At 40.3% G+C, this 9054-nt stretch overlaps 1 long non-coding RNA gene across 1 annotated transcript; it reads left to right on the top strand.

Moving 5' to 3' along the window:
• The first annotated feature begins 1180 nt into the window (after positions 1-1180).
• On the top strand, positions 1181-8772 carry LOC103660003. The gene is made up of 3 exons (XR_567652.2): positions 1181-1333; positions 5662-5932; positions 8488-8772. It is a non-coding gene; the product is annotated as an uncharacterized LOC103660003 (long non-coding RNA).
• Positions 8773-9054: the final 282 nt, after the last annotated feature.

Raw genomic sequence — 9054 nt, 5'->3', positions numbered from 1 at the left:
TCTCTTTTTCTTCTCCTTTGCTGTCTTTCTTTCAATAACAGGTTTGGGATGTGGAAGCAGGAGGAAGGCAGACAAAATGGTTCTTTTTTTACAGCCAGGTCTCCTGAAGTTGCACTGGGAATTAGGTCCTGAGTTAGGTCCTGAAGTCCTTGGGCAGCAGATTTTACTCGGCTTCAATGACCCGCGCCCCCTCCCCCAGACCCTGACCCCTGTGAGTGAGGAAGGATTTTTTTTTTCCCACAAGTACAAACTGTCCATAAACGTCCCTAATATTTGGGTCTCTTCAATTAAATGATTCGAATAATCTGGGCACATCTGAGTGGTTCTGAAAATAGCCCTACCTACTGAAGGACCAAGGAATAATTACTTCCTATGAGATTTCTGGATTAAAGGAACTTTCTCCTTGGCTTTTAAAAATGAACACAAACAAAGTACCAATGGGTATGTATGTGTACCAACCAATTTGTGCTTGAAAAATATTTCCAAAATGGAACACGTTTTTCTGTGCATCTTCTTGGATTACTATTAATTTGGTTAGCAATGGTTTTGTGTGTGTGTGTGTGTGTGTGCGTGTGTGTGTAAAGGTATAGTCTCAGATGTGTGCTATTTCTCAGTAATAGAGGTGCTGTTGTTTATTGTGTTTGGTACTTTTACATGCGTCCTTTAGAAACTCTTGAGTTGACTCGCGAAGCCTGGAAAGGCAATCCTAGCACTGCTATGTATCTCTGTCTACCGGAGTTTCATTTTGTCATTCTAGATCAGCTGGGAAGGTCATTACCAATGTGGTCAATTGCACAAGTGTACAATGCCGCACCAGGGGGTGAGGAGTCATAGCATTTAAAAATGATATGAAATGCATAATTGCACCACCCCAAATGATTCAGCACATCTCAGTAGTTATTTTTCTCATCAGCTCTTCGGTTAACATTGCAGAAAAAAAAATCTTGTATACCCCAGTGATGGCAGCAGTGGCAACATTTGTAATTAAAACTCCCTTCCTCTTTCATCCATTCATCCACTTGTTCATTCATTTCCCCTACTTCTTTAGTGTGGATTTGCCTGATTGTGTACTTTATAATGGTGGTAAGGAAATTAATCAAGTGTGATCTATACTTTCCATTCCAGCTAATATTTTAAGTGTCCCTTATATTTGGGGAAGGTTTGAGAGGCTCTGATGGTGTACCTTTTTTGCTGATAAAATAATATTCAGCATTTAAAAAATTTTTTGATATTGCTATTTATCCCTAGATGGTGTTCAATGACAAAAACCAAAATATTTGCAAAACTCCAGGACATGCATCCTTCTGCTGAGAAAAAAAAGTCATTATCAAAAGTAAGTACAGACACAATATCCACAGAAAAGTGAAAGGTAGACTGACAAAGGAAGTATTTACCTATGACAGAGTGTCAACCAGGGGATACGAAGGCAAATCAAGCAAGGCGAAGGAAAGGCCAATTTGTGGCGAACAAAATCTACACATTTTAATTAGTTGAGCTAAGGAGTTTTGAGACACCATGTGAATCAATTTGCAGCCATTTTCCAAAATGTTTTACGAATCATCAGTTTGCATTGAAAAGAAACCTTTTAAAAGCCATCTACCACCAAGTTTCTTGAATAGAATTCAATGTATATTACCCCTAATGATGAAAAAAAAAAAAAACCAACTTCCACATGTTGTCTCCTGGGGAGACAAATAAATTGGGTGGGACCCCATTTCTTTCCAGTGGGAGCACTTTTATCATATTTAATACGTATTCACACACAGACACATCTACAAAGGAACTTCTTTGAAGTTTGCCCACTTCTTAGCTCTGCAGCGCTGGGCAAATTACTTCCTTTCTCTGTGCCTTGGTTTCCTCATCTAGTGAAGTTATAATAGTACCTCCTTCAGGGGCTGCTGTAGGAAATGAGCTAATACATGGGGCTCTTAAAGCTGTGTCTGCTGTATATTTGCTACTAGATTGGCACCTGCTATTATCATAGCTCATATATGCATCAGCATATATTAATTAATTAATTTTATTATTGACAACAGTGCTTTTAGTTATGGTCACCCAAGATGTTGTGCCTAGACTCCACAACTTAAACTCTAATTAGCAAGCGGTCCTATTAAAGCATTGCAACTCAAACTTGGGCTGTGCTGAGTGCAAAACTGCCCCTGGGGCAAAGCGATGACTGTCCTTGTCCCTGTCTCCCGAGGCCCCAGACACACTAAGTCACCTTCTTTTTTTTGTTTGTTTGTTTTAAGATTTTATTTATTTATTTGACAGAGAGAGAGGCAGTGAGAGAGGGAACACAAGCAGGGGGAGTGGGAAAGGGAGAAGCAGCTCCCAGTGGAGCAGGGAGCCCGAAGCGGGGCTCGATCCCAGGACCCTGGGACACAACCTGAGCCGAAGGCAGATGCTTAATGACTGAGCCACCCAGGCGCCCCAAGTCACCTTCTTTGTAAACAAAGTAAAATGCAACTCCAGGGCGTGGTTGGCACGCCACTGAGCTGTTTGTACACCAAATCACAGGGAAACTCCACTAAGAGCCTTAAGAAGGCAAACAGCGATGTGACTGACTTCTCAGCCCCTCATTGGTAAGGATGCTGGCACATTCCATCCTCATTCTGCCTGATGTGCCTAAATCCTTCGTGGCATATTTTAACATCCTCCGGGTTTTACGATACTCTTTTTCTATGTGGCAGGCACTACACTCTATTAAGCTGTTTGAGTTGAAATTTATTTTTAACAGAAAGGGATGTTTCCTCATATGTTAGAAGGTTGATTAAAAACTAGGATCTTGATGTGAAAGGGAAAGAAATAAATAATATATTTTTTCAGGGTTTGATTTTTTTCACATGTTGAGTTTTGAAATTAAGACAATGCCCGTTTCAGTGGGGAATAAAATCAGCATTACCTCAACTATGGAATATCTTTCTTTATGTTTTTGAGCTGCTCTATTGCCTTTCCAGATAGTAACTCAAGATCCGAGCTAAGTGAGACCAGAGTCCTTGAAAAGCAGCTAACAGCACCCCTCCTCACGCCCTCCCAGTCACTCTGCATGGATACAGATATGACTTGCTTTTGTTACAGTTAGATCGCAGAACCTCGGGTACGAATAGTTTTCATTTTATGGCACTTCCCCAACGAAATCTTGCAAACAAGCCCAGACAGGAGCTGGTGTTTTCTTACACATGTTAACATTGACCTTGCCACTTTGAACCACACCCCTCATCTCTTTAAATCAGCATTCCACATCCTACTCACATCTTTTCTTTTCAATCTGCTCCATGGTGTAAGACTGTCTCCACTCTGCATATACATCAGAAATGGGTAAAGTCCTGAGAAGTTGGACTTTTGGGGAGGTTGTGATGCAGAGAAACAGGCATTGTACTTTGCTCATGTGTTAAAATGTTGAGAAATATTGCTAAAATTATTTCCCCCTAAATATCATCTGTCATTGCTCTATTTGCTAAGAGAAGCGAGTCTCAGATGTTTCACATCAGCTTCAGGGTTAGATATTTTCTCACGTTTTAATTAAGTTACTCTTTTGGATCAGGGAAAGGTAATGTTAGTGAAATATACATAACTTCCTATGTCTCTTTTTGTGGTTGTTCCACAGGCCTGGAAGGGATCTTTGACTTTCTGGTATTTGGACAAACAACAGCTTCAAAGTTGCCTACAATGTACTAAACAGAGATATGAGAACTCCCCGCAGATAGGATGAAGTTGTTTCCTGTATGCGAATGCTGAGATTTAAGGAAATATCATGATTCCCCTTTAACTCACATATAAATTCTTTTTTTGAATGCTACTCCCTTTGAGATTTGCAAATAGTTAAACCAGTTTACACAGTTCTTTTTTCCCCCTTCCTTTTAAGTAGAGCTCTTAAGTAAGCAGACACTTTAACTGGCCTTCTTATTAGACGGCTTTTTCTTTATTGCTTTTTCATAGCACAGCTATCAAAAATGAGATAATGTGCAAGATCTGGGACCTAATCAGCTTTCTCGCTGAGTTTAAAGAGTCCAGAGGCTGTTTAAAGGTAGCTCTGGTTATGTGTGAGGGCCTACCGCATGTTTGCTCTGCCACATTTTGATGGAGAGGGTAATGTGTTTGCTAGATAAGGCAAAAGGGACCAGCCAAAAAAGCAAGGCTCTGTTTGATAAACCCTGACATATTTAGCCATTTTTCTCCCACATGAAAGGAAGCTTTAAAACTCCAAGGAAAACAGAGGTGTCCACTCAAGCACACTAATGTTTATCGAGACAAAAAAAGTAAATAAAGAAAATTGGCATCTTTTAGTCTATTAAATTAATTAGCTCTAGGGCTTATCATGAAATTGAAAAGCTGGATAAAATACAAGTCTATTTCTTGTTGTTGTTACCTGATGTGAAAGGTGGGTTCTTTATGTCAGTGTACATTGAAAGGACAGTTATTTTGCTTGACTTGTCTTGCTCTGGTAGAAGACTTGAAGTCTGTGTGAAGGAGCTCATGAACCGAAGTTACGCTTTTATAACGCTGATCAGCAGGGACTTGGGATGAGAACTCAATCTGAAATTCGTGTTAAACATACACGATGACATTTTTTTGTTAAGTGATCTAGAGCCTGAAAACAGATTTATAAAGCCAGAATAAAAATATGCCACCTGATATTTACTCATAATTAGAGGTCAGTTCTAAAAGTCCAATTAAAATAAGTTCGTACATAAAGATAAATAAGGTGGCTTTACAATCTAGAATGATGTGACAGTGCTGGAGGTGAACTATTGATTACCTTATAATAATTTTCCTTTTCTAGAAAAAGTAAAGGAACAAAATATCAGAAATCATCACAAAATAGAGCCGTCTCTCAAAATAAGAATTTAAATGATGTAAGTGTGAAGATCATTTGGGGCTCAATTTTTATAGTGTGATCACTTTCAGTTAATTTAGAAGGAAATATCAATCCTAAGTCAATATCCTAGTAAAATTTTCTACTTTTTTTCCTTAGAAAATTTACTCCACTGATTTGTTGTTTTTCTAAATTACAAGTATTTGATAAACTGAAAAAGTGACCTCAGAAGATTAGTTCATCCACAGGACATTTTATTTTATTTATTTTAAAGATTTCATTTTTTTAAAGTAATCTCTGCACCCAACGTGGGGCTCGAACTCATAACCCCGGGATCAAGAGTTGCATGCTCCATCGGGTGAGCCAGCCAGGCGCCCCTGTAGAACATTTTAAAATATAATCACTTGAATCTTTAGAACTGTTTCTTTTATATATTAATCATTTTAAACATTTTTTATGGCTCCGTGTTAATAATCTATATGAGTGTAGATTTTTAGATGAATTTAATGTCAACTAGGGATTAATGTGAATTAATTAAATTGACTGTATCTTCTTTAATGAGAAAAAAGGATTTAGTTTTAATACTGATGATCTTAATAAAGCTTCTCTCTACTTATCTGTATTTTCTCAACATTAGGAATTATTTTTATTAGAAGGTGAATTAATTTAATAACGGCAGGGTGGCAAAACTTGAAATAAATCAAGTGATTGCAAACTGACTTTGCTATTGTTCATGAGGCTGCGTAATTACACCAGGTAACTTTCAATTAGAAGGGACTCCATTTGCTGGAGCTGTTTAAAAATAAAAACATACATTGGAGTTCACACTTGTTTTTCTTTTGAAGCAGCCATCCAACGGAATTTGAAACAGTATCTACAACGTAAGGCAAGTCATCGTTTGACACACTTGACTCCACTCTGTAAATGGTTAAAAAGTCACATCTTATAAACGCATTTCCAGTGAAATGATTGTCCGCAGAGATGCAGTCCCATAGAATAAAATCCTAGGAGGAGTCTGTGAGGCCTCGGAAATGAACTCATCTCTCTCTGACAAAGACACAGAAATTCCAAGCTCATATTTGCAATATGTGGGTTCCATGACGTCTGCTGTGTAAGGTAAGATGTGGAAAAAAGACGGATGTTAGTTGAGCATGCCGGGCCACTCTGTAGTTCTTATTCTTTATTTTGGGGGGGGGGGCATTCCCTGGAATTATAGGCTGCAGTTGTTTTTAAATTGAATTTTCAGGGGCAACCTGGGTGGCTCAGTCAGTTAAATGTCCGACTCTTGATTTCGGTTCAGGTCATGATCTCAGGGTCTTGAGATAGAGCCCAGTGTCAGGCTCTGTGCTGAGTGTGGAGCCTGCTCTCTCTCTAAAAAAATTTTAATTTTCATTCATTTATTATTATTTTTAAAAGATCTTATGTGTAAGTAATCTCCACACACAACGTGGGGCTCAAACTCACGACCCTGAGATCAAGAATTGCGTGCTTTACCAACTGAGCCAGCCAGGTGCCCCTCACTGATTGATTATTTTAAAATGGAAGATGGAAGAGGAATGCAGGGAAACAGGGACCAGCAAAAACAAAGCAAACCAAAACCAAAACTGAAAGGCAAACAAACCAATCCACGCTCTCCCCGCACCCCCGCCATGTACAGCCTCTAGTTAATGGTCAAAACTTGGGTATAGTGTCCACCACCCGACCCCTCATGAAGCCTCCTCCTCAATGAATACAATGCTGTACTTCCCCTTATTCTGTCAGGACTCTAGTCCTTGTGTTTAAGGGCCCGACAAGCTCATTCCCAGTGCCCTGGCGCTTATGAGTGGACGCAGAGATGGCCCATGCATTGGGCTGGGTGATGTTGGCATCTTCCTGGGTTCATCACCCAACCAGTCAGATAGGAGGCTGGCTTTATTTTTTTAAATTTTTTAGAAGGTTTTATTTATTTATTTGAGAGAGAGAGAGAGAGAAACAGAGAGCATGGGGAGAGGGGCAGAAGGAGAGGGAAAAGCGTACCTCACTGAGCAGGGAGCCCGACATGGGGCTCGATTCCAGGACCCTGAGATCACGACCTGAGCCCAAGGCAGATACTTAACCGACTGAGCCACCCAGGCGCCCCTGAGGCTGAGTTTAAAACAAATTATGCAATGATATGCTTATTAACTTGAAACCTGAAAACATAGTGTTCTAGACCAGGAAACTCCCACTTAAAAAAAAAAAATTGTGCCCAGATCTGGTTACCAAATGGTGCGAGGCCAACATAGCTTTCACTAGCACGACTGCCTTGGACCCAGTTCTGGCTTTGCCGGTGAAAGAATGGGTAATAGAATTCACTCTCTGTGTTGGAACGTGAGAGAAGGGATCCCAAGTTCCTAACTCTGTGTAGGATATTCATAAAAGACTAATCTCATCATTGCTCCTAAAGATGATGACGGCAATAGATCTCAGTTCGGAAACAAAATAAAGATCAGTGGAGAGACGGTTGGGGTGGGATGTGCAATATGTCCTAAAAGAGCTTTCAAACGGAATCAGGTAGAAAACAGGCATTGCAGGTAGTGAATTTCACTTCAGCATAAGAAAGAATTTTCCAATAATTCGATTGGCTTAAAATAATTTTAAAAATGACCACCCCGTCTGTCAGGGGTGGCAGAGAGAGGATAATTGAATTATGGTTGGTTGGAACAGATCAGTGTTTCCTAAACCTGGTTGCATGAAATGGAATCATCTGGGAAACTAAATATCCACGTTATACAAATACGTGAGAAACGTCTTCCAGCACAAACACAAGCGTACCATTTGCAAGTGTAATTTCTGGTATTTGTTAGAAATGAGACCTTTTGGGGGTACCTGGGTGGCTCAGTGGCTTAAGCATCTGCCTTTGGATCAGGTCATGATCTTGGGGTTCTGGAATAGAGCCCTGCATGCGGCTCCCTGCTCAGCGGGGAGTCTGCTTCTCCCTCTCCCTGTGACCCCCCACTCATGCTCTCTCTCTTTCAAATAAATAAATAAATAAATAAAAATCTTAAAAAAAAAAAAGAAGAAATGAGACATTTTGACTAGGTAATACCAAAACAAGATGTAGTCTGTATCAGAGCAAAACTGCTTTTTGGATTGTTTCCTATGAAAGTCTGCAAATCACCCTGTGTTCCTTTTCCAATAACATTCTGATGTGGGAGAAATCTCATGAAAATAAACATCAAGGACAGTCACAAGGGAAGCAGATGCGGAAGCAAGCCAGGGTTCTGGTTCAAATTATTTTTTTCTTTTAATAAATGATATTGTAACACCAGCTACCATTTATATAAGACATTATTCTGTTCCTAAATTGCTGGCTGACTTTTCCTAAACTCTCTGACATGAGCTTTATTTTTCTGAATGGGGGATCGAGGAGTTGAACCAACTCCGGACTGGTCGTTCCAAATGTACATGAGAGGGGGCTGACGGGTCTCTAGGTGGGTTGTGGGGATCCACGATAATTGGGACTGGTGGGGACCATGGCAAAATGGAGGGCACAGACTATTCGAAAGAGGGGTGCCACTCTTTGACCCTTGTTAAATGTGGCCTTGCGGAAATGAAAATTCAGTTTTATCACAGCTTTTGATTTTTCAAGATAACCTCGTAAGGCCAACTTTCAACATGTGAAAGTGGCTATTTCAAATATTATTTTGCAGTTGCAGACGGAGAATCCTGGAGGCGAGATGCTGTTTATGAGTCACGGGCTTCTTCCATCCGGACCGGCTGACGGCTGCAGCTACCTTCTATCATTAGCATTTTCCGGCAGTACTGCTCCAACTTTGGTGTGCATGAGACCACCTGGAGAGCTTGTGAAATCACAGACTTCTGGGCTCCACAGTAAGAGACTCTGGTCGGCGTTTCTTATAAGTTGCCAATGGGTACTGAGACCCATCCCGGCTAGTGACCTTGCAAGCAGGGAGCCAGTCATATAGTATGGCTCCCTTTGGCTTGGTTACTGTTGGGTATTCATGTGATTCATCCAAGGAGTCTTCCTGACTCCTCTTCCTCTGCTTCTCCTGTTGCCTTCGCTCCCTGTCTCAAGATGACACCTTAGGGAAGGTCGTAGTTGGCACTTTTGCATTAGGACAGGGGAAGACATACAGTACCGATGCAGTTAGTTTCAGCCCTGTTAACTTGGCAGGAAATGCTCAATCCTGTTTATTTATTATTATTATTATAAGCATTCTGTAAGCTTAAGGTGTACAACATATTGATTTGATACA

Source organism: Ursus maritimus, unplaced genomic scaffold (assembly GCF_017311325.1).
Source record: "Ursus maritimus isolate PB19 unplaced genomic scaffold, ASM1731132v1 scaffold_27, whole genome shotgun sequence".
Lineage (NCBI taxonomy): Eukaryota > Metazoa > Chordata > Mammalia > Carnivora > Ursidae > Ursus > Ursus maritimus.
This window is presented reverse-complemented; position numbering and strand designations above follow the sequence as displayed.